The sequence below is a fragment of the Aethina tumida genome, chromosome 4, assembly GCF_024364675.1.
Source record: "Aethina tumida isolate Nest 87 chromosome 4, icAetTumi1.1, whole genome shotgun sequence".
NCBI lineage: Eukaryota > Metazoa > Arthropoda > Insecta > Coleoptera > Nitidulidae > Aethina > Aethina tumida.
Genome location: NC_065438.1, coordinates 16,530,160 through 16,557,882, shown reverse-complemented (window position 1 = coordinate 16,557,882; position 27,723 = coordinate 16,530,160). Strand labels below are relative to the sequence as shown.

At 29.4% G+C, this 27,723-nt stretch overlaps 1 protein-coding gene across 3 annotated transcripts in view; it reads left to right on the top strand.

The window, feature by feature from the left end:
- Positions 1-27,723, top strand: part of LOC109603327 (neuroligin-1) — a 579,545-nt gene that overhangs the window by 262,341 nt on the left and 289,481 nt on the right. For all 3 annotated transcript variants that reach the window (XM_049967041.1, XM_049967040.1, XM_049967042.1), the window contains one exon: positions 19,020-19,340. The gene's annotated coding sequence lies outside the window, so the exon portion shown is untranslated. The remainder of the gene's footprint in view (positions 1-19,019; positions 19,341-27,723) is intronic.

Sequence of the window (27,723 nt, the reverse complement as noted above, 5' to 3'; positions counted from 1 at the left end):
ACCGCATTTTCTATTAGTCGTAAACATTTTCGCCTGCGGTTATTTTAAATTGTTAAAGCACCCTCTTAAATTTCACGGCCGAACTTAATTAAAGCGATAAAAAAATCACGTTTTTTTTTTTCAACATCGTTGGCTGAAGATCTCGGAATAATGTACCGTCTCGGTGACAAGGAGTAAAAAGTACGGACGTGACTTATTTCTAAATATCGCGTTATTTTATTTCGCTCCTCGGGACGAAATACACATTATCAAACTTTAGCTTTCTGCCTCGTACAACTTTTACAAGCGAACTTCCTAAGTACGGCTTGATTTCCATCTGAATCTCACGGCATCGGCCGACGGATGATATATTTTCGGAAACTTTTAAAATTTCGACGTTTATGTTACTATCAAAATATTTATAGAGAATATAGTATTAAAAGTATCCAGACAGCCAGTTTTGAATTAGAGCATCGCACAGTTAGTTATGGAAATTCCCTTTCAAAGCAGCCCCAACAACCAGAGGTAGCTGTCTAATAAATAAAACCTCCGATAAATATTGATACTGGCACGTGAAGGAGAGATTAATATTGGGAAGGTATATTTTCCGAAACGTGTCTATAAAAACGTCCCATATAAATTTATGTACTCATAATCTTGAAATATAGCTTCTGTTTCGTGCCTTGATAGATCATTACATGACAGTCGAGTTAATTCCCTCGTCACAAAACCTAAAATTATCGATCAAGATGACGCTGATGAAAGAAATCAAACTGGCGGAAGTAATTCCATAAATAAATAGTGCGACTCCTTGTTTCTACAGCAGAAGTTTCCTGCTTTAATCAACTAGTTCCTTTTATTAAAACGTTTCCCATGTTGAAAAAAGAGAGCACATTGTTAACTGAAACTAACTCTCGGAACCTCTTCCAAGTCCGTATTGTTTCTTTGTGTAAATTTAACAAATCACGAATGACTTTCTAAATTTACTTTTGCCTCTGGCAGTCGCTACTTTCCTTTCAAATGACTACGTAAGTTAGTTGCCGTATCGGGGTGGCACCATTTCCTGTGGGATAGTGCAGTTGCACTGTATCGAACATCTGAAGGTGGAGGAAACTCGATAAACTGTAACAAATCTACTGTTTCGATTACGCGCAAAACTTTAATAAGATTTTCCCCAGCGGTCCAGATTTGTATCCCTGCTCCCCATTGAATTCGAAGCGGGGATAAACTGTTCAGTTATTAAAGCGTTAATTCAATTTGTTTTTCCTTGAGCATAAAAAGTAAGGGACGGCAAAAACTTTTAATTTGTGTTTTGGGACGATAATCGTTTTCTTTTGATGATTACAGCACAACTTAAGCTTTCATGAAGACCAAAACGTAAGAATTTTTTTAAATAATTCTGTATTAATAATTAGTATGAACCTAAGGTATGATCTGTCTTATAAACTGTAAACACCATAAGAAAAAATCAAAGTATTAATTGATTGCTCTTGTTAAAAAAATTAGGATATATATTTCTTCGTCTACTGGAGTATTTAAGACAGAAAAAACTAAAAAAGAGTTGAAGTTATTCTAATGATACAATTCAACTTAAGTCTTCATGAAGACCAAAACGTAAGAATTTATTTAAATAATACTGAAATGGTAATTAGTATGAACTTAAGGAATGATCTTTCTTATAAAAACTGAATACCATAAGAAAAATTCAAAGTATTAATGAATTCCTTTTGTTAAAAAAATTAGGACGTAACTTTCTTCAGCTACTGGAGAATTTAAGACAGAAAAAACTAAAAAATAAATAGTCGAGGTTTTTCTAATGATACAGTTTACAACTTAAGTCTTCATGGAGACCAAAACGTAAGAATTTATTTAAATAATCCTAAAATAGTAATTAGTATGAACCTAAGGAATGATATTTTTTATAAAAAATAAACACCATAAGAAAAATTCAAAGAATTAATGAATTCCTTTTGTTAAAAAAAATTAGGACGTAACTTTCTTCAGCTACTGGAGAATTTAAGACAGAAAAAACTAAAAAATAAATAGTCGAGGTTATTCTAATGTTACAGTGTACAACTTAAGTCTTCATGAAGACCAAAACGTAAGAGTTTATTTAAATAATCCTCAAATAGTAATTGGTATAAACCTAAGAATTGATCTTTTTTATAAAAAGTAAACACCATAAGAAAAATTCAAAGTATTAATGAATTCCTTTTGTTAAAAAAATTAGGACGTAACTTTCTTCAGCTACTGGAGAATTTAAGACAGAAAAATAAATAGTCGAGGATATTCTAATGATACAGTGTACAACTTAAGTCGTCATGAAGACCAAAACGTAAGAATTTATTTAAATAATCTTAAAATAGTAATTAGTATGAACCTAAAGAATGATCTTTTTAATAAAAAATAAACACCATAAGAAAAATTCAAAGTATTAATGAATTCCTCTTGTAAAAAAATTAGGACGTAACTGTCTTCAGCTACTGGAGAATTTAAGACAGAAAAAACTAAAAAATAAATAGTCGAGGATATTCTAATGATACAGTGTACAACTTAAGTCTTCATGAAGACCAAAACGTAAGAATTTATTTAAATAATCCTAAAATAGTAATTAGTATGAACCTAAGAAAGGATCTTTAATGTAAAACGTACGAGTCTTCATTTATTAGAGGATTTAGGAGAGTAAAAAAGGGTTATTTTAATGATCTTTGTTAGTACTATCATTAAAACGGAGTGTCGGATGCGGCTAGAAATTCGGTGCGTCCCCGTGATTATTCGCGACAATGCAGTGTGAGGAGGAAGAGAATCAACATATCAAGTGACTCGACCTACATAGCATAAAGAATCCTTTTGGCTCGGCCACAAAGTGCATGGCGTAAGATGAGATGTTTTGATGTCGCCTGGCATCGTTTAACATACACCGCAGATTAAAAATGCCGGCGGGAGTTGGTGCGGTTTTCGGTGCGGGTTGCCAGGACCCAGAAAAATATCGGATTGATATTTTACTCGGAATTCGTCCGACCGGGGCGGCAATATTTTACTGGCGGACATATTTTTCGCATTACGTATATGCCGCGGGACGTAACTATATTTCAGGGACGTATAAATATCGAACATATAAGTCGCTTGTACCAACTCGCATAAATAACCTACTTTAAATAACTTTACTATCAAAGTGGTGGATGGAAAGTTATGGTGGCACTGTTTCCACTAGATTATAGATAGATCGAAATAATTTATTTCTTGCCACGCTCGACTATCGCATAACTAGATTTACAAGCTTACTTTGCTAACACGGCCGACTGACATATTGCATACATCAATATTTTTATCGTTTACCATATAAGCCTTCGGCATAAAGGAAACAAGTTATTAAGTTATTAAGCCAGTTTGAGGTCGTACTGGATTTGAAATGACTTGATTTCCTTCATATGAAGGTAGAAGTTCAATGTTACCAACTTATTCCAGATGCAGTAGATTAAAATCCAGATCCAGAGGAGAAGATCGTCATCCTCCCTGACCAACTTATTCAGGACGCAGTAGATTATGAGCCAGAAGAGGAAATAAGAGTTAAGAAGTAGGTCAAGAAACTAATTGACGTAAGTCTTTTTAGGAGGTGTTTAAAACTGACAAATCTCTAGTATATTTGGAGGTTTAATTGACGACCTACTCAGGTTCTGTAATTTGTCAGAAATATGAAAATTCGTTTGGATTTACAACGGATTCTCTTAAAGAAGGTCATAGGAAGGTAGAAGCTCTCTATAACAAACTTATTTAGGACTCAATAGATTATTGGCCAGAAGAGGAAACAAGAGTCACAAAGTAGACCAAGAGACTAGTTGATATAAGTCGTTTTAGAAAGTGTTTTGAACTAAGAAATCTCTAGTATATTTAGAGGTTTAATGGATGAACTACTCAGTCTCTGTAATTTATCAGTAATGAGAAAATTCATTTGAATTTAGAGCGGATTCTCTTAAAGAAAGTCATAGGAAGGTGGAAATCCTCTATAACCAACTAATTCAGGACTCAATAGATTATGAGCCAGAAGAGGAAATAAGAGTCAAGAACTAAGTCAAGAAACTAATTGACGTAAGTCTTTTTAGGAGGTGTTTAAAACTGACAAATCTCTAGTATATTTGGAGGTTTAATTGACGACCTACTCAGGTTCTGTAATTTGTCAGAAATATGAAAATTCGTTTGGATTTACAACGGATTCTCTTAAAGAAGGTCATAGGAAGGTAGAAGCTCTCTATAACAAACTTATTTAGGACTCAATAGATTATTGGCCAGAAGAGGAAACAAGAGTCACAAAGTAGACCAAGAGACTAGTTGATATAAGTCGTTTTAGAAAGTGTTTTGAACTGAGAAATCTCTAGTATATTTAGAGGTTTAATGGATGAACTACTCAGTCTCTGTAATTTATCAGTAATGAGAAAATTCATTTGAATTTAGAGCGGATTCTCTTAAAGAAAGTCATAGGAAGGTGGAAATTCTCTATAACCAACTAATTCAGGACTCAATAGATTATGAGCCAGAAGAGGAAATAAGAGTCAAGAACTAAGTCAAGAAAGTAATTGACGTAAGTCTTTTTAGGAGGTGTTTAAAACTGACAAATCTCTAGTATATTTGGAGGTTTAATTGACGACCAACTCAGGCTCTGTAATTTGTCAGAAATTTGAAGATTCATTTGAATTTAGAACGAATTCTCTTAAAGAAGGTCATTGGAAGGTGGAAGTCCTCTATAACCAACTTATTTAGGACTCAATAGATTATTGGCCAGAAGAGGAAATAAGAGTCACATAGTAGACCAAGAGACTAGTTGATATAAGTCGTTTTAGAAAGTGTTTTGAACTGAGAAATCTCTAGTATATTTAGAGGTTTAATGGATGAATTACTCAGTCTCTGTAATTTATCAGTAATGAGAAAATTCATTTGAATTTAGAGCGGATTCTCTTAAAGGAAGTCATAGGAAGGTGGAAATCCTCTATAGCCAACTTATTCAGGACTCATTAAATTATGAGCCATAAGGGGAAATAAGAGTCAAGAACTAAGTCAAGAAACTAATTGACGTAAGTCTTTTTAGGAGGTGTTTAAATCTGACAAATCTCTAGTATATTTGGAGGTTTAATTGACGACCTACTCAGGTTCTGTAATTTGTCAGAAATATGAAGATTCGTTTGGATTTAGAACGGATTCTCTTAAAGAAGGTCATAGGAAGGTAGAAGCCATCTATAACAAACTTATTTAGGACTCAATAGATTATGAGCCATAAGGGGAAATAAGAGTCAAGAACTAAGTCAAGAAACTAATTGACGTAAGTCTTTTTAGGAGGTGTTTAAATCTGACAAATCTCTAGTATATCTAGAGGTTTAATTGACGACCTACTCAGGTTCTGTAATTTGTCAGAAATATGAAAATTCGTTTGGATTTACAACGGATTCTCTTAAAGAAGGTCATAGGAAGGTAGAAGCTCTTTATAACAAACTTATTTAGGACTCAATAGATTATTGGCCAGAAGAGGAAACAAGAGTCACAAAGTAGACCAAGAGACTAGTTGATATAAGTCGTTTTAGAAAGTGTTTTGAACTGAGAAATCTCTAGTATATTTAGAGGTTTAATGAATGAACTACTCAGTCTCTGTAATTTATCAGTAATGAGAAAATTCATTTGAATTTAGAGTGGATTCTCTTAAAGAAAGTCATAGGAAGGTGGAAATCCTCTATAACCAACTAATTCAGGACTCAATAGATTATGAGCCAGAAGAGGAGATAAGAGTCAAGAACTAAGTCAAGAAACTAATTGACGTAAGTCTTTTTAGGAGGTGTTTAAAACTGACAAATCTCTAGTATATTTGGAGGTTTAATTGACGACCAACTCAGGCTCTGTAATTTGTCAGAAATTTGAAGATTCATTTGAATTTAGAACGAATTCTCTTAAAGAAGGTCATTGAAAGGTGGAAGTCCTCTATAACCAACTTATTTAGGACTCAATAGATTATTGGCCAGAAGAGGAAATAAGAGTCACATAGTAGACCAAGAGACTAGTTGATATAAGTCGTTTTAGAAAGTGTTTTGAACTGAGAAATCTCTAGTATATTTAGAGGTTTAATGGATGAACTACTCAGTCTCTGTAATTTATCAGTAATGAGAAAATTCATTTGAATTTAGAGCGGATTCTCTTAAAGAAAGTCATAGGAAGGTGGAAATCCTCTATAGCCAACTTATTCAGGACTCAATAGATTATGAGCCAGAAGAGGAAATAAGAGTCAAGAACTAAGTCAAGAAACTAATTGACGTAAGTCTTTTTAGGAGGTGTTTGAATCTGCCAAATCTCTAGTATATCTAGAGGTTTAATTGACGACCAATTCAGGCTCTGTAATTTGTCAGAAATATGAAGATTCGTTTGGATTTAGAACGGTTCTCTTAAAGAAGGTCATAGGAAGGTAGAAGCCCTCTATAACAAACTTATTTAGGACTCAATAGATTATTAGCCAGAAGAGGAAATGAGAGTCAAGAAGTAGACCAAGAGACTAGTTGATATAAGTCGTTTTAGAAAGTGTTTTGAACTAAGAAATCTCTAATATATTTAGAGGTTTAATGGATGAACTACTCAGTCTCTGTAATTTATCAGTAATGAGAGAGGAAATAAGAAGAGGAAATAAGAGTCAAAAGACCTGTTGATGTAGGTCGTTTTAGGAGGTGTTTTGAAATGACAAATCTCCAGTATATTTAGAGGTCTAATGGATTCTCTTAAAGAAGATCAAAGGAAGGTGGTGGTCCTCTATAACCAACCAGCCAAAGGTTTAAGAGTTTTGATCTCAGAACATTGTAGGTTTAATGGACAGTCCTTTCGGGGTAATCCCACACTGCACCAGGTGTAACAGATACCAAAAAAAATTGTCAATAAAATATTTGTCCGGCGTTATATTCAATATTGATGGCAATTTTATTAGCTTATTTAATGGACATTTTCTGTCATAAATATAAGCTGCATAATTTCGAAATTGGCCGCTGTAATATTTAGCGGAGCACAAAAAATAATGGAGTGTTCATCCTCCGCGGTCCACGCAGTCCTTGTTTGAATTGAAAAAAGTAATTACTTTTGGTTTATTTTTTTGTCGGTGCCCTCATAAATCAGTTTTATTATCCGGATGCATATTTAATGCCGAATTTATATAATTTTCTTTTTCACTTGGGCCGACGTGGGTGTGTTTCGTGTTGCGGAGATTTTTAAATACGGAATTATATAAAATTGTAATCAAAAATCCGACGACTGAAAGGACGAAAGTTAATTGCCCGAGAATTCCGTATGCACCGCATTAATATTTTGCTTTGCGACCGTGAATTTAAATATTTTATTTATTACTGGTAAATTTAATATTTTTGTCGTGATTTATTTAAATGTTGTTATTCAACAGAGCTTATTGGTATCGAGTTGAGTTATGAATTGAATGGCTGAGTGGGTTAATTAAAGTCAGTGGTCCTGGTAAATGTGATGAGATTTGGTCAGTTGAACATGAACGTTTGCGGTGCTGTTGTTACTTAAGAGACTATTACAAAATACTTGGGCAACTTAATATCGAATCGATTAGAAGTTATTGACTAATGTAGAGATTGAAAATACAATACCCAACAAGTCCAACATTCCCCCCCAATAATCGTCCGGAATTAACTACGGTTAATTCCAAGTTGTTGAGCCGTGGATTAGGAGAATTATCCTTCTTTGTCTTGGGGTCCATAAATAACGCTCAATAATATCGTCCAGACAACCCACTTTTGATCCCGTTATTAACAAATAACGTAACATGCAAACCGCAACGAACCGTTTTTATTGTATTTCACATTCCGCAGTGTAAAAGTGTAAAGCACATAAAACAGCGGGAAGAAAATGAACGCAGAAACTTACGTCGAGGCGAGAACAAATTCGATAACAGCCAATTGCACTCGCAGTCGGAGATGTAGGCCAGCCAATATTTTTGCGGTTTGAAACACATGACAAGAGAACCAGATCATTGATCCCTTTTCTACTTTAAATCGAATAAATCTTTTTCCATTCCGTTTCACGACAATATATAATCTTATTTGTTTGTTTTATGGGCAACGTATACAAGTCAACAAATCTTTTCGATCCCCATTCGCTTTTTGTCGTCCGTTCCTTCGGTGACTTTGTGTTTGGCTTGATGAAAAATAATTAATTCCGATGACATCTTGTTCAACGTCACAATGATCCCTTTCTGGTGATTGGACCCATCGATCAGGCGGGGCATTTAATCAAACGTTTTATGGCATTGTCAAAAATATCAAATGGAAATGAAAGATATTGTGAAGGGCATTCAAAAGAATTGAGGTATATGTCGTTTTATCTTTCGGCGATAGGAAACGAAATACTAAGCGACTATCGCATGATGGGGCGTTCTTTTCAAATATTTTTCCTCTTATCTGATTTGTCAGGGAGGCTTTAACATCAGTTTTATGCTGTTGAATGATGAATTTCTATTGTAAGTTGTCAATAACGTTGAAAGAAAATATTTTAGTTACTGTTTTATGCTAATTACGAAATTGTAGACCAAAATTTGAACTAGGTCAAGTTAGAAATAAATTTTAAATAGGTTTTTGTTGTTATTTAATTTGTCAGAAATATTTTAACTTCAGTTTTATGCTGTTGAATGATGAATTTCTATTGTAAGTTGTCAATAACGTTGAAAGAAAATATTTTAGTTACTGTTTTATGCTAATTACGAAATTGTAGACCAAAATTAGAATTAGGTCAAGTAAGAAATATATTTTAAATAGGTTTTTGTTGTTATTTAATTTGTCAGAAATGTTTTAACTTCAGTTTTATGCTGTTGAGTGATGAATTTCTATTGTAAGTTGTCAATAATGTTGAAAGAAAATATTTTAGTTACTGTTTTATGCTAATTACGAAATTGTAGACCAAAATTAGAATTAGGTCAAGTTACAAATATATTTTAAATAGGTTTTTGTTGTTATTTAATTTGTCAGAAATATTTTAACTTCAGTTTTATGCTCTTAAATGATGAATTTCTATTTAAAGTTGTTAATAATGTTGAAAGAAAATATTTTAGTTACTGTTTTAAGCTAATTACGAAATTGTGGACCAAAATTAGAATTAGGTCAAGTTAGAAATATATTTTAAATAGGTTGTTGTTGTTATTTAATTTGTCAGAAATGTTTTAACTTCAGTTTTATGCTGTTGAATAATGAATTTCTATTGTAAGTTGTTAATAATGTTGAAAGAATATATTTTAAATAGGTTTTTGTTGTTATTTAATTTGTCACAAATATTTTAACTTCAGTTTTATGCTCTTAAATGATGAATTTCTATTTAAAGTTGTTAATAATGTTGAAAGAAAATATTTTAGTTACTGTTTTAAGCTAATTACAAAATTGTGGACCAAAATTAGAATTAGGTCAAGTTAGAAATATATTTTAAATAGGTTGTTGTTGTTATTTAATTTGTCAGAAATGTTTTAACTTCAGTTTTATGCTGTTGAATAATGAATTTCTATTGTAAGTTGTTAATAATATTGAAAGAAAATATTTTAGTTACTGTTTTATGCTAATTACGAAATTGTAGACCAAAATTTGAACTAGGTCAAGTTAGAAATAAATTTTAAATAGGTTTTTGTTGTTATTTAATTTGTCAGAAATATTTTAACTTCAGTTTTATGCTGTTGAATAATGAATTTCTATTGTAAGTTGTTAATAATGTTGAAAGAAAATATTTTAGTTACTGTTTTAAGCTAATTACGAAATTATGGAACAAAATTTGAATTCGGTCGGTCAAGTTAGAAATAAATTTTAAATAGGTTTTTGTTGTTATTTAATTTGTCAGAAATGTTTTAACTTCAGTTTTATGCTGTTGAGTGATGAATTTCTATTGTAAGTTGTCAATAACGTTGAAAGAAAATATTTTAGTTACTGTTTTATGCTAATTACGAAATTGTAGGCCAAAATTTGAATTAGGCTAAGTTAGAAATAAATTTTAAATAGGTTTTTGTTGTTATTTAATTTGTCAGAAATATTTTAACTTCAGTTTTACGTTGTTGAATGATGAATTTCTATTGTAAGTTATCAATAATGTTGAAACAAAATGTTTTAGTTACTTTTTTAAGCTAATTACGAAATTGTAGACCAAAATTTGAATTAGGTCAAGTTGGAAATAAATTTTAAATAGGTTATTGTTGTTATTTAATTTGTTAGAAATATTTTAACTTCAATTTTATGCTGTTGAATAATGAATTTCTATTGTAAGTTGTCAATAATGTTGAAAGAAAATATTTTAGTTATTTTTGTAAGCTAATTACGAAATTGTGGACCAAAATTTGAATTCGATCAAGTTGAAAATAAATTTTAAATAGGTTATTGTAGTTATTTAATTTGACAGAAATATTTTAACTTCAGTTTTATACTATTGAATGATACAATACTGTTGTCAATAATGTTGAACGAAAATATACTAAATGACAAAAAAAGGGCTATTCAAATTTAATATCCTTTTCGTAAAACATAGATATTATAGGAAGGAGTAATCGATTAAAATTTGTTAATGTCGATTTCTCATGTAAACTTATTTTTTACCACATTTCAAATAAATATTGTTATTCATTTTTTTTTTGTTATTTTAAAAAATTAAACTGTTTGGTTTAATTAGTGGTTGACTAATTAATATTTTTTCTATACATATTAAAAATTTGCTATGATATCATTTAGTTAACAACTATGTGAATAATCCTGTCAAATTTATTTATTGGCTGACCAATTAAAATCTGTTAATTTTATTAAACCCCAACACGACATAAGTATAGTATAGGACGTTGTTAATTTACACGGGTAACAAAGCAATTTACTTTAGGGCATTCCATCGAACCATCCGGACGAGTTTCGGGCATAACTCGAATGTTTCGTCCCGAATTAAATTTAAGGGACCGAACGTGGGACTCTTACCTTGACTGAACGGAAAATCAATGGTCCAATGGCACGGAACGATCTCGTGGTGCGAAGTCGAAAAATTTGCAAGGACATAAATTGTAATTTACATGCGTGATTTGATGCGATTCCGGCGGAAGCGTCCCGTGAGCTTCGACTGTGCGGCGAAGATAAGCGGCCGATGCGACTTGCAAAACTGCATCGCCCTCATTCCGGTTTAACATAATTTGCACGAGACAATGGCGAATAAGTTTCGATCGTTCGTATTGCTTAAAAGCCCGAGTTGTTCCTTGAAACTTTGTACACTTAATGGTTTTATGTTTAATTTATTTTACGGTCGTGTACATCTAAACAATTATTGTGCAAATTAATTTTTAATTTATTACCCGCCCTAAGTCCGCTCTTTTATACGTCCACTCCGATTTTAATTTCGGTATTCGCACAAAAAAACTACAAACAAAAATTAAATCTCAAAGTATTTGAATTTAAGTTACAGAATTATGTAGGAGATAAAAGCAAAGATATTACGAGACTTTTATTAAAAATTTAAGGACCTATATTAGATAACTTTGGACGGTGTAACTTTATGGTAATAACAAAGTTTTTTTTACAATAGACTGAGAGCAATTAATTTGTTGATTGTAATTAAATCGTTGCACAGTAAAAATAATAATTTATTTTATTGAATTAAAATTTATTGTTGAATAATTGCACTATCATGCAAAAACATTTTACAGCAGTATCAAATTATTTTGTTATACATTTTATTTTAATTGTAAAATTTGAGTTTTGTTTGTTGAAACAATATTTTCAATTTTTAAACAGGATTTGTACGCAAATATCGATATAAACATATAGTAACATGAAACCTAATTTTTTTGGGACAGTTATTTAATGTTTAACTTTTAGAATCCAACGTTTTGACAATTAAAATACAGTCGAACTTCGATAACTCGTATTTTTGATATTTCGAAGTAAACTGGTTGGCAATGGCGTCCAGTCAAAGTGTCTAGGGAATGCCCAGAAAAAATGGAATTAAATTATATTAAAAAACTAGCTGTACTCGCGACTTCGTCCGATGGTGTGTTGAATACGATCGTTTTCTAGACGGTGATCTCGAGATTCCAAAAATTCTTGAGCCCTTAACAATGAATGACGCGTACTATCTAATTATAATCGTTCATTCCTCTCAGAACTACTTTCATTTGACCTAGACATGGACATCCGTAATCTACAATTTGTAAGACGACTTTCCATATCTTGTTCAGATTCATCTTCACGTCGCAATCTTTGCCTTTTGGCCTTTCTTATGTTTTTAGAGAGACTTGACTTTCTTTTAGACATAACTAAATATTAGAAAAAAACAACTATCTACGTTACTAACTAAATAAAATAGCCTATAAATAATTTATCCATTTAAATGTAAATTTGAATATTGAACACAAATGTAATTAATTTATAATTATTTATAATTATTACTTAAAGGTAAAAAAGGAAAGCAGTAAAAATGTGACAAAATATTTTGAATTAAGATAAGATAAGATAAGAAGAACGGATCGGTGGAATTATAAAAGATACCCATCAATCAAATCAAACTATCAATCAATCGTTGGGGGGAGAAGTGGTGGGAGGCGCCCGACGTGACGGCCCAGTAGGGGCATGCGCGTGAGCTGCGCGTGGTACCAGACAGTACTTGGACATTGCAACATTACTTTATTTTTCTAAAATAAAAGAATTTTTCTAAAATAAAAGTAGCCTAAGTTACTCCTTATTACATCAGCTACCTACCAATAAAAGTCCCGTCAAAATCGGTCCATCCATTTCAGAGATTAGTCGGAACAAACAGACAAACAGACAGAGAGACAAAAATTGTAAAAAATGTTATTTTGGTGTATGTAACATATTTATATTTATATGCATATAGTAAAAAACGGTTTTTTCAATATTACAATTTTTGTCTGTCTGTCTGTTTGTTCCAGCTAATCTCTGAAATGGCTGGACCGATTTTGACGGGACTTCTATTGTCAGGCAGCTGCACTAATAAGGAGTAACTTAGGCTACTTTTATTTTAGAAAAATTCTTTTATTTTAGAAAAATAATGTTTCAATGTCCAAGTACTGTCTAGTACCACGCGCAGCACACGCGCATGTCACCACTGGGCCGTCACGTCGGGCGCCTCCCACCACTTCTCCCACCAACGATTGATTGATAGTTTGATTTGATTGATAGGTATCTTTTATAATTCCACCGATCCGTTCTTCTTATCTTATCTTATCTTAATTCAAAATATTTTGTTACATTTTTACTGCTTTCCTTTTTTACCTTTAAGTAATAATTATAAATAATTATAAATTAAGTACATTTGTGTTCAATATTCAGATTTACATTGAAATTAATAAATTATTTATAGGTTATTTTATTTAGTTAGTAACGTAGATAGTCGTTTTTTTTTCTAATATTTAGTTATGCCTAAAAGAAAGTCAAATCTCTCTAAAAACATGAGAAAGGCCAAAATCCAAAGATTGCGACGTGAAAATGAATCTAAACAAGATAGGGAAAGTCATTTTACAAATTTTAGATTACGGATGTCCATGTCTAGGTCGAATGAGAGTACTTCTGAGAGGAATGAACGATTATAATTAGATAGAACGTGTCATTCATTGTTAAGGGCTCAAGAATCTTTGAAATTTCGAGATCACCGTCTAGAAAACGATCGTATTCAACACGCTATCGGACGAAGTCGCGAGTACAGCTAGTTATTTTATAAATATATATGTTTATATGTTGTTGTGTCTATTTAAAGTTAATTCAATTAATTAAAATTGTGTATTTCCTCATCTTCTGTTCATACTCAAAATCTGGGCCAAGTCACAGCATTAATCTCAACGTCAGCAAAACAATTTCTAACAACAAAGGCTGTTGTCGACTCAAATAGCTCTTATTTCGATTAATTTAAGTTTTGTTTAAGCTGCGCTCGAAACATTTTATTTTTAAGGTTGAATATCTTCCCTGACAACCTAATAAGTCCGGCTTGTGTGGTTGCCAAACGATGTGATGAATGGGGCGGTTTTATTAGAGGAAATGCAGTGCACGTGATAAAAACAAGAAAAACAAACGGAACACATTGCTACAAGATAGATAAATATGGAGGAGGCGCATATTTTGGCAGTGAATCCGCGTAGTACTCGGCATCGCGTATTGCACCCAATAAACAGTCGTGTAAAGGAAAATAAACTCGGTGGAAACAAATGCAAGGCATTATAAATAGTATGTACGTTTACGGAAGTGATCCATTTGAAAGGATGAATGATGCAACACTTAAGCTGAATTATTTATTTGCCCACGTCCAGTTCGACGATGTTTTATGAAAATCCTTATTGTTCAATTTTATTTATGTACACCACGAAACAGACATATCGCAAACGAGGGTGATTTGTCTGTGGAAGCCCCGCAGTATATTCTGGTTAAATGATCTGTTGCCCCGGCCGGGCGCAATTAATTCGCGAGTTTTATCACGTTTTCTGCAACTTCACCAAGCTTACATATTTTAAAGGCCATTATGTGAACGACCCACTGCTGGAACATCCCGCAAGACGGTCCGGAAACGGGGCTAATCCCCGTCCGAAATTATTTTTCCGTTTTATCGAGTTTTATTGCCCCGGTCCACACACAATGGATCTATTATCCTATTTTGAAGGAGGCTGCGGGGCCGGAGTGTGTGCCTGACAAGAGCATATGGGTCGGAACGTTTTCCGCAGAGTTACGGTATAATAAGTTTTTGCATGTTTTAAGCTCCTAATTCAGTGCTCAAGCTCGCTGCGCACGACAGGTTGGCACCTCGGATACAAAAACGAACGAAAAATCCAACATGGAAAAGGCAATATTCCTAGCTCGACGCCCTGACGAATTTATCCTCACACATTTTGAACATGATGTAATTATATTAAGCCGTTTATCATCAACGCTTATTCACTTTATAGTGACTTAATATTTATATTATTCTGTTGAAAACTTTCTGGAATTATATCAATTTAAGTAGAAACGTGCACGAGAAAAGATTATAGCCAAATGAGTGAATTGAATCAAATAATTTTCGCAGCTTGACAACTAATAATAAAGCATTTATATGTCTGTCACATCTTCATATAACGAAATATGCATGACTAAACTTAATATACTTCATTAAATATGTAGATTCTATTCAATAAATACCACTTTACTTGTGGGGAACTTTATTATGATATATAAATTTACGTTCATTATCTTCGTTATGTACGTTTGACGATGCTGATGGTTTCCTTTAAAATTGGACATATGTAATAACTAAATATGAATCAGTGAATCAGAAAATTATTGATTGTTAGTAACTATTCTTTGATTGTCTCAGATAAAACTTTACTATTTTGGATTTTCATTGGTTAATGAATATGTGATAATTCCCTATGACTGATAATTCCAATTTTGTTACAACTACTACTGATGAATCTCTATAATTCTCTATTCTTCAATGATTAAACTTTATAATAATTAGTAAATTTTTTTTAAGAAATGTTAAAACAGAACAAAAAATTTATTAAACGATATTATCATGAAAAATAATTTTTGAATACATAATATTTTGAAACAACGGACGTTGTCCTAGTTACTGCTATGAAAGTGTCATCAGCAGGAAACCCTTTAAAATTTTCAATTTTCTCCACTGCTGTCAAAACTTATCATATTATATACACTATCAATAAATACAATGAATTGTCCTTTGTTCAGTACAATTTTTCCTAATAAGACATTAAAATTCCGGTGATAGATCAATTGATTAATTAGTAGATCTGTTCTAATTTATTTACTGCATTATAATACTTAAGGGGCACCAGAACACTAAATAAAACATTGATTTAAATAATTAATAAAATTCTTCTGAGGAATCAGTACAATTTCAGTGATAAATCTTTATACTAATTAGTGGAATTACTTTTAAGAAATGTTAAAACACATAACAAAAAAATCATTGAAATATCCTGTATTTTCATGAAAAATAATTTTAAATTCATATAATAATCATTAAAGAATTGATCAACAGAAACTGTTGTTGCCTTAGTTACTGCTATGAAAGTGTCCTTAGCAGGACCCTTTAAAGAACATTAAATACTGTACTATCAATAAATACAATTGATTGTCCTTTGATTGTTCTGTACAACTTTTCCTAATAGACAGTAAAATTTCGGTGATATATCAATTTATTAATTAGTAGATCTAATTCCGGTGATAGATCAATTGATTAATTAGTAGATCTGATCTAGTTTATTGACAGCATTATAACACTTAAGGGGCACCAGAACACTAAATAAAACAATGATTTAAATAATAAGTAAAACTCTTCTGAGTAATCAGTACAATTCCAGTGATAAATCTTTATAATAATTAGTGGAATTACATTTAAGAAATGTTGAAACACAAAATAGAAAAAAATATTGAAATATCCCATATTTTCATGAAAAATAATTTTATATTCATATAATAATCATTAAAGAATTGATTAACAGAAACTGTTGTTGCCTTAGTTACTGCTATGAAAGTGTCCTTGGCAGGAAACCCTTTAAAGAACATTACATACTGCTACATTCTTACTTTTAAGTTGTGTCAGTTTTCTTCCACTGCTCTTAAAAGTTATTATATGTACTGTCAATAAATACAATTGATTGTCCTTTGATTGTTCTGTACAACTTTTCCTAATAGACAGTAAAATTTCGGTGATATATCAATTTATTAATTAGTAGATCTAATTCCGGTGATAGATCAATTGATTAATTAGTAGATCTGATCTAGTTTATTGACAGCATTATAACACTTAAGGGGCACCAGAACACTAAATAAAACAATGATTTAAATAATAAGTAAAACTCTTCTGAGTAATCAGTACAATTCCAGTGATAAATCTTTATAATAATTAGTGGAATTACATTTAAGAAATGTTGAAACACAAAATAAAAAAAAATATTGAAATATCCCATATTTTCATGAAAAATAATTTTATATTCATATAATAATCATTAAAGAATTGATCAACAGAAACTGTTGTTGCCTTAGTTACTGCTATGAAAGTGTCCTTGGCAGGAAACCCTTTAAAGAACATTACATACTGCTACATTCTTACTTTTAAGTTGTGTCAGTTTTCTTCCACTGCTCTTAAAAGTTATTATATGTACTGTCAATAAATACAATTGATTGTCCTTTGATTGTTCTGTACAACTTTTCCTAATAGACAGTAAAATTTCGGTGATAGATCAATTTATTAATTAGTAGATCTGTTCTAGTATATTAATTGCATTGTAACACTTAAGGGGCACCAGAACACAAAATAAAACATTGATTTAAATAATAAGTAGAATTCTTCTAAGTAATCAGTACAATTCCAGCGATAAATCTTTATAATAATTACTGGAATAACATTTAAGAAATGTTGAAACACAAAATAAAAAAATCATTGAAATATCCCATATTTTCATGAAAAATAATTTTAAATTCATGTAATAATCATTAAAGAATTGATCAACAGAAACTGTTGTTGCCGTAGTTACTGCTATGAAAGTGTCCTTGGCAGGAAACCCTTTAAAGAACATTACATACTGCTACATTCTTACTTTTAAGTTGTGTCAGTTTTCTTCCACTGCTCTTAAAAGTTATTATATGTACTGTCAATAAATACAATTGATTGTCCTTTGATTGTTCTGTACAACTTTTCCTAATAGACAGTAAAATTTCGGTGATAGATCAATTTATTAATTAGTAGATCTGTTCTAGTATATTAATTGCATTGTAACACTTAAGGGGCACCAGAACACAAAATAAAACATTGGTTTAAATAATAAGTAGAATTCTTCTAAGTAATCAGTACAATTCCAGCGATAAATCTTTATAATAATTACTGGAATAACATTTAAGAAATGTTGAAACACAAAATAAAAAAATCATTGAAATATCCCATATTTTCATGAAAAATAATTTTATATTCATATAATAATCATTAAAGAATTGATCAACAGAAACTGTTGTTGGCTGCTGCTTTCTGAGATTTCAGTGATAAATTTATACCAATCGAAAACAGTGATCCGACTGAATTTTGAGAGACATCAAGCACAGTAAAAGTCTGCAAATTTCATAGTTATTGTCTCTCTCATGCATGATACCTCTCTAAAATCCCTAATTATATTTAAAAAATGTTAAAACACAAAACAAAGATTTATTTAAAATACTCTATATTTTTAGAAAAAATAATTTTAGATGAAACACTTAATAAATAATTAAAAATTGTTCAAAATGAAACGTTGTTAATCTAATTGTTGTGAAGCTGTCATTTCGTAGGATATAAAATGAAGGCCTTTAATAAACAATAAATACTGCAGCACAAAATTTACATGAAAGGCTAATCAAAAGCTGTTAGAAGTGTTGAATAATCAATAGAACTTCACTAATTAATAAGTAGTTCAATTCTACTTAATGAAATAATACAATTCTGCTAATTAATTAGCAGTTTTGTGAAGTTCTGAATGAAACAGTAGAATTATACTAATTAATTAATCGTTCTGTGCTGCCGTATAAAATTGTAGATCCTCAACTGATTCAGATTTATAGGGTTTCACAACAACTTTCGTGCCATTTCCATAAAAAAAAAAACTCTTCCTGACAGCTCTCAATCTGGGATTCCGTGCCCAAAGTCTAAATTAATTGAGTGACCGCATAAGTTGAGCCGACGTGCCGGGCAAAAACACCGAGGCGACGGTGATAATGCCCCGCCAAACATGTTTCGTACATCAACCGGTCCCACGACGCATCAACACTTTCGCACCACCTCCGCCCTCTCCGGACCAACTCCAAGGCGACGTGTCCGTGTACGTCGAATCCGTCACGCGGATAATGGACCGGGACGTCGCGTACGTCCTAATTGATCGATTATCGCTTCGGCACTGGAAAAATAACGAGACGCCTGTTTACACCTCATAAATATGCGCGTCGAATTTGCTTGGCGCTTCGGATGCAATGCATTTTGAACACCCCGACGTGCCGTATTGTTGACGGTGGTTGTTTTTGTTTCAGGTGCAGTCGCATCGTCCAGAAAAGCGTGGGTTATCTTTTTTGATCGTCGGTGAAGGGGAAAAAAGGCGACGTAACAGATGTAGTTATGGACTTTGGAATTGAGTAGCTTCGGAGTTTAATGCGCGTGGATTTAGCAGTCGCAACATCTGGCGACTGAGCAATTTTAAATAAAGCCTGCGATACAAGATTTATTGGTTATCGGTACGGGCGATTTTCAACGGAACTTACTGGAGGCTATGTGAATTCGGAAAACTTTCTAGTGCGGGGTTATCCATGGACACCTACTGGGGGCATGCTATCGGAAGGCGACGGCTGGTTAAGGTTTGTATATTTTATTTAGTTAAGATCACTTTCAAATATAATATTCGCCTAAAAATTTGTCTACAAAATTTTATACAAATAATTTATCTAAATTTTTAAGAAATGTTAGCACAAAAAAGTCATTGAAATATCATATATTTTATAAACATTAATTTTAAATACATATAATAATCATTAAAGAATTGATCAAGAGAAACTGATGTTGTTCTGGTTACTGCTATGAAAGTGTCATCAGCAGAACACCCTTTAAAGAACAATAAATAAATTAAAAGTTATCAAATTATACAGTAGAAAACGGGTTTGACCCGTCTGAATTTAGAGGGAGACATCATGCATGACAGAGACAGTAGAAGTCTGTCCCATAGTAAGATACTTACTGTCTCTATTGTACATGATGTCTCTTTCAGGATTTAGGTCTTTTTCGTACTAATAAATACAATAGATTGTCCTTTAATTGTTCAGTACTTTTTTTCCGAATAGCCATTAAAATTCAGATAATAGATCAGTTAATGAATTAGGAGATCTGTTCTAGTTAATTAACTTATTTATAACACGTAAGGAGTACCAAAATACAAAATAAAACATTGATTTAAATAATAAGTAGAATTCCAATAATTGATCACTACAATTCTTATGAGTAATTAGTACAATTCCAGTGATAAATCTTTATAATAATTAGTGAAATTGCATTTGAGAAATGTTAAAACACAAAACAAAAAAATCATTGAAATATCCTATATTTTCATGAAAAATAATTTTAAATATATAATATTTAATAATTAATGATATAATAAATATAAATATCATTAAAGAATTGATCAACAGAAATTGATGTTGCCCTAGTTACTGCTATGAATGTGTCATCAACAGGAAACCCTTTGAAGAACAATAAATACTACTGCATTCTTATTTTTAAGTTGTTTAAATTTTTACCACTGCTCTCAAAAGTTATCATATGTACCATCAATAAAACAATTGATTGTCAATTGTTTGTTCAATTTTATATTTTCTATTCGTCTTAAAAAAATGTCTACAGAATATTTTATTTGATTTTTTATTTTTAAATTTTAATAATTTGGACATTTAAAATAAATTACATCATTTTTTTTTCCACCCAAAGGTACACAAAAAAGATTTTGGAACAAATATTTTGTCTATTTTTTTATTATTCTTATTAGACAATTAAAATAAAATAATAATTGATTTTCTTGATCAAATAATTTTTTGTCCTATATTTATATATTTTTTTCACTAAAATATAAAACATAATTAAAACTTGTCATCATTATATTGCTTGACAATAATTAGATTAAACATAGTTTTACATACAACATATTACAGTTTTAATTAACTTGAATTTTAATTCATCAATTTTTTTACACTATTAAAATAAATTTAATAACATAATAATTATAATTTAAAAAAAGTCGATACAAGTAAAAAATTAGAAATTGTTACTAATGTAATAGTTTAATTATTATTTTTATTATTAATTAAATTATTTATTAAAAAATTAAAGTGTTTGTGTTGTAACCTATAAATAGAAATAATCTAAATTAATTAGATTATTTTTAATCAAGTAAAGTTAAAAGTATACCTATTTTTAGAATTTTAATTATAAATTTTTTTACATCATTAAAATAAATTTTAAGACAATAAAAATATAATTTAAAAATAAGGTTACAACTGAAAAAATAAAAATATTCCCCATTTTTTAAATTTTAATTAAATTGTGTTAAAATTTGAATAATGTAACTAAAATTTATTTTGAAATAAATATTATTACTATTATACTAGTTGAAATTAATTATATTGTTTTTTCAAAACAGACACAAATTAAAAAAATTTTAATAATTTGATTAATAAACCTTTTTACATCAAATAAAATAAAATTTAAATAAAAAAATATAATTATATAAAAACAGAGATTGCAGCCATTAAACATTAAACAATTGTTATTTTAGACTATTTATTTATTTATTTATTACTTTATTATTCAGAGCAAGAAAAAAGTGTGCCTTACATATTTTTGAAATTTTAATTCTTTTCAACATTAAAATAAAATTTGAATAACATTTTTTTTACACTATTAGAATAAAACAGAAACTACAACTAAAAAAAGAAATCAAATTTTTAACCATTTTTAAAATTTTAATTAATGAACAGTTTTAAATATAATATTCGTCTTAAAAAAATGATTACAGAATTTTTTACAAATACTTATCTAATTTTATTTTTTTTTAATTTTAATGATTTTTAATGAACATTTAAAATAAATTATAAAATATTATTGTTAATAATTACTAACTAATATTTAACATCCCTTTTTCCAACAAGATACATAAAAAAAATAAAAAATTTTGGTATTTTACTTCATTTCTTTCATTTTTATTTTTTTTATTTTATTTTGTCTATTTGTTTTATTATTCTTATTGGACATACAATATTAAAATAATATTTACAGTGTACTAAAAATATAGTAAGAGGTTCCAACTAAAAATATTACTATTCTATTAATTGATGTATTTAATTAAATTATTTTTATATATTTGAATTTTAATTAATCAATTTTTTACACTATTAAAATAAATTTAATAACATAATAAAATTATAATTTAAAAAAGAGGATTTGTATCCTTTTGTGTAAAAAATTAAGAAAAAGTTTTATTATTTTTATTATTAATTAAATTATTTTTAAAAAAAAGTAAAACTAAATTAATTAGATTCTTTCTCTCTAATTCAAGTTATTTTTTACTTAAAAAAAAGTTAAAAATGTCTTTTTAGAATATTAATTATCAAATTTTTTTACACCATTACAATAAATTTTGAGATGATAAAAATATAATATAAAAACGGAGGTTACAACTGAAAAAATTTTCACCATTTTTAAAATTTTAATTAAATTGTGTTAAAATTTAACTAATGTAATAAACATTTAATTTTAAATAATAAAAATTATTACTATTATACTTGTTGAAATTAATTATATATATTTTTTAGAACAGGCAAAAAACTTGATTTATAAACCTTTTTCCATTATTAAAATAAAATTTAAATAAAAAATATAATTTAAAACAAAGATTAAGAAGCAGAAAAATTAAAAATTGTTATTCTAGTTGAAATTAACTACTTATTCAAAGCAAAACAAATACATACATTTCTTCAGGCCCTTCGGAGTTTTTTAATTTTGAAATAAAAATAAAAAATAATTTTAGACTAGTAAAATTACTAACATGTAAATATTTTAGAAAATATTTAATATTAACAACGTAATATATATAAAGTCTAAAATTGTTTTTTATTTTTACATCAAAAAAAAAACAAGGGTCGCAAAAGCTTCAGGAAATAGAAGCTTTATATTTAAAATATTAAAATTTCCAAGGTAAATATTTTAAAAAGAGGATTTAAAATTCCAGTATGCTTTCGTGTATATCTTATTTGCCCTAATTGAATTTAACACAAATTCCTTTATATTGATATTATTTTTATATATTACCGGGGCGAAGATTAAGTAAAACGTTAAGCCGGGCTTTTCGCAAAAAATAAAAACCGTGGGTGGGCTGATGAAAACGTACTTTTAAATTCAAATCACGCCTTCGTATTGACTCAAGTTTTTTGTCTATGCTGTTTTATGTAAAACTTACGAATTCCCATTTCAGACAGTTAGAAAAGAAAACTCTTAACCAACTTTGCTAACAACCTTAACCTTTTGCATGCTATTTCTATTTATTTTGTGACAAACTTTACACTTATTTTTCGATCACGTCTTATTTTTGGCCGAGCGACAAAGTGTTGATATTAATTAACAAGGAGTCGGGTGCGAAGTTTGTTGTGGGACATGAAATTTGTTAGATTTAGTTTTTGTCTTGTTGCTAATTCAAGATAAAGCTTTCGGGCGTTAGTCAAGACTCTGTTTACTTGCCAATTTCATTTTCTCTTTACCTAATTGAACCGACGAAACCAATGATTTACCTTTTTATTGCGTCTGAAACGGATTTAAGGGATATGTCTGTTCGAACTTGAAAGCAGCATATTCAACTTTAAACGCAATTTCAATGGAGGAAACTTTAGAATCTACGCCTGCACTAGACTCAGCTTTCAAGGTAAATTGATTATAATTTATAAAAGGTTCTGAATTAGTTTTTAGTGCATCGGGATGGGAGTGTGTCCTTTATTTTCGGATTTCTGTCTGTTCTGGAAGCTTAAATTAGATTATTAGTAATTCATTTGCTCAATCGAAGAATTTATGTATTAGGTTGTCAAGCTTAAACAAAACTTTATTAAACGAAATAAGGACCATTTGAGTAAATAAATTTTTGGAAACGAGGAACAAGCTTATTTATATCGGTGGACCAGAATGGGGTACTGGAAGCGACGAAGTCGCTAAAGGAAGTTATCGAAATGTTTGAAAAAGTGATAATCAGTTGGCAAAAGGTTTGGTGAGTATGGCGGATGTTGCTCTGAATAAATGGCTAAATTGTTCCAAATAAAAACAAGTTTACACGTTCATATAAAGCGAAGGTAAGCTTTAAAAGTTGATGCATATTCTTGTCCTCTTTAAACTTAACTAGTTGCAATCTGCTCTCAAAAAGTTATACCGAAAAGACATAGATTAAGTGACTCCATGAGACTGTCTATCAGATCTAATATGACTTGAAGGGAAGTGGAACTATTTTGATGTCATTCCCAGATTTTCCTCTAACATAGTGATACCAAAAAAATTTATTATTTGAACTAATGTATTGTCTTATTATCAGAATTAACTTCCTCTTGAATTTCCAATTTTCACTTCAAAAAGATTACTGCGTGGTATTTGTCTGCATTGATTTTTATCTTCCACATGATTCTGTACTTAAAGCTTGCATCAATCATAGATTCAGATTTGTAAGAAGAATTATATTATTCTTGTGGCGAAGACAAAATCAGGATTCTTCTCTACATTTTTTAAGTTCTTCAAAGAACATATTTTAAATTTAATAAAGTATTTTACAAGTTTTATGATTTTAAAATAAACTTTTTTGTCAGTCCAATTAAAGTTTTAGAACTCGTAAACAAGGTCATTATATTGATGGACATTATATTTTTTTTTGTTAACTTTTTATATTCCTCTAATTTTTCTAATTCCAATTTTTGAAATTTTTCAAATTACTCAAATTTTTCAATTTTCTTTTTTCTAATTTTCCTAATTATTCCAATTTTTGAAATTTTTCAATTTTCTTTTTTTTAATTTTCCTAATTTTTCTAATTATTCTAATTTTTAAATTTTTTGAAATTATTCAAATTTTTCAATTTTCTTTTTTCTAATTTTCCTAATTTTTGAAATCATTCAAATTTTTCAGTTCTCTTTTTTTAACTTTTCTAATTTTAGAAATTTTTCAAATTTTCCAATTTTTTTTCTAATTTTTCTAATTTCCCAATTATTCAAATTTTTCTAGTTTTTGAAGTTTTTGAGTATTTTAAATTTTTTGAAATTGTTCTCATTTTTCTATTTTTTCTTTTATATAATTTTCCTAACATTTCTAATTATACTTGAATTCAAAAATTAGGAATATATTCAAATTATTCAAATTTTTCAATTTTCTTTGTTCTAATTCTCCTAATTTTTCTAATTTTTGAAATTTTTGAATATTTTGAAATTTTTGAAATTATTCAAATTTTTCAATTTTCTTTTTTCTAATTTTTCTAATTTTCCTACTTATTCAAATTTTTGAAATTGTTCTCATTTTTCTATTTTTTTTTTTAAATTTTTCATATTTTTCTAATTCTTTAATTTCTTGAAATTTTTGAAATTCTTCAAATTATTCAAATTTTTCAATTTTATTTTTTCCTAATTATTTTAATTTTTGAAATTTTGCAATTTTCTTTTTTCTAATTTTTCTAAATTTCCTAATTATTCAAATTTTCCTAATTTTTGAAATTTTTGAGTATTTTAAATTTTTTGAAATTGATCTCATTTTTCTAATTTTTTTTTTTAAATAATTTTCCTAATTTTTCTAATATTCAAAAATTAGGAATTTTTTCAAATTATTCAATTTCAATTTTTCATATTTTTCTAAATTTCCTAATTATTTAATTTTTCTAATTTTTGAAATTTTTGAGTATTTTTAATTTTTTGAAATCATTCAAATTTTTCAATTTTCTTTTTTCCAATTTTCCAAATTATTCTAATTTTTGAAATTTTTCAAATTTTTTTTTTGTAATTATCCCACTTTTTTCTAATTTTTCTAATTTTCTTATTTCAAATTTTCCTAATTTTTGAATATTTTAAAATTTTTCAAATTTTTCAAATTTTTCTTTTTTTTTTAATTTTTTTTCTAATTTTTCCAAATTTTCTCTTTTCAAACCTCACCTCACACCAAGACACCGAATAGCAAAAAACGCCATAACTTCCTTCCTTGACTAATCTAATAGCATCGATCCACGTTTTATGAGGAAACACGGCAATAACAACGTGGCGAAGCGACCCGAAAACCGGAAACAATTAAAATTAAAGTCGTCACAAGCGACGGAAAAGAAAGCCGGCGGTGTTAATGAACGTGGCCCACCCCGTGCCGCCTCAACCATTTCAAATAAATTATGTTTTAAAACATGAAAGCAAATTAAATTCGGCCGCGAAATTACCGTTCCCCGTGCCTTATCAGATGGTCGGTAAATCTATTAAAAATAATTAAATTTCGTTCGCCGGTTGCCGGTCGGTGCGAAATCGCCGCTTTTATTGACAGTTCAAATATTTGCCACATAAAAGGAATGTAATTGCGTCTGCCGTTGTGCCACGTTCACTCGCCCCGTAAAAATAATGATGTCCATTTTACGAGCGCCATTTTTAAAAGAGACGGTTACCGACACGATCCGCCGCGTCTCGTCCCGTCGAATCTGGGTGAAAGTGGTTAAAAAACGTCGATTCTCTCCAGAACAATCGGATCCGCGTGCACGCATGACGTCACCGTCTCCAGATCATTATCCCCGGCGCAGGAAGTGGCCGGATTACGGAGGGACACGATCTGGAAAAAGGAAACGATTAAAATTAGTCGAGTGGACCCATTGTCCTCGATCCGGGGGTGGGATAATTAAAAAAACTATGGCGAACACTAAAAGGTTTCCTCGGCGCGTCATCCGTCGAGTTTTTTTCCGACGATTATAAAAAGTTTGCATCGCCGGATCGTCTAGATTTATTAGATCCACCGGATTTTCCGTTTAGAATTGTTCTGGGTTAAGTACTACACTGAAAGGGACGATCAAACTTATTGATATATTAGTCTATTTTTAAACTTATTGTTCTTGTTTTCTAATCCAACAACAACAAAGTAGTATAATCTTAAAAATTTGTAAAATCATATACACTATCGCTCATATCTAGAGGATCAAATTACAAAACATAGTCATTTTATTAAAAAAATAATTCTTTTAAATCATTCAAGACTGTCAAATTTGAATGGACTGTTAAAAATCAATTGAAAAATATATCGGACGATTATATCCAAAATCAATGAACAAAAGATGTTAAAAAAGTTATTAAAAATAATGGATATTCAATTAGATACTAAATAATGGAAAGCTAAATGTACGTAAGGTTTTATTTTATAGTTACCGTACTTTTGACTCTTGTATTTTTTTAATATTAATAAATGCCTGACGAAAACCATTAATAAACAATTATATTGCCATATTGTTATCAAACATTAACAAAGAAAAAAACAAATAACTACATAACTGACAATAAGATATGTATTTTAAACAACGTACACTTTTATCAAGACAAATGAAAATTTCTAAAGTTAAAATTAGAAATATAAATACGTCTAAAATTTTAATAAATAAAGATTTTTAATAACAATTCTTTTAGTCATATTTATTTGTTATATAGAAAATTACAAAAAAAATCAATATATCAATGAATTACTAATAAAAAACTGTGAATTAGGAGAATTAACAAATTAACAAAATATGTTTTAATTTGAAATATTCCCTCTCCAAATTGCTTAAATTTATGAGATCCACCGGATTGTTGAAACTTTGATTGATTTCTTAGTTCATATTTAAATTAATTGTTCTTTTATATATAAAAAAAATTAATTTATTTAATAATATCTTTAATTTATATAAGTACGATTAAAATGACAACAATTTATCAATTTTTTTTTCTAATTTTCCTAATTAATCAAATTTTTATAATTTTTGAAATTTTTGAAAACTTTGAATATTTTGAAAATTTTGAAATTTTTTAAATGTTTCAAATTATTCAAATTTTTCAATTTTCTTTTATCTAATTTTACCAAATTTTCTTTTTTCAAACCTCACCTCTCGTCAAGACATTAAATAGCAAAAATTTTTAGTGGTAATTCTTTTTGTTATATATAAAATTATATAAAAAATAAAAAATCAA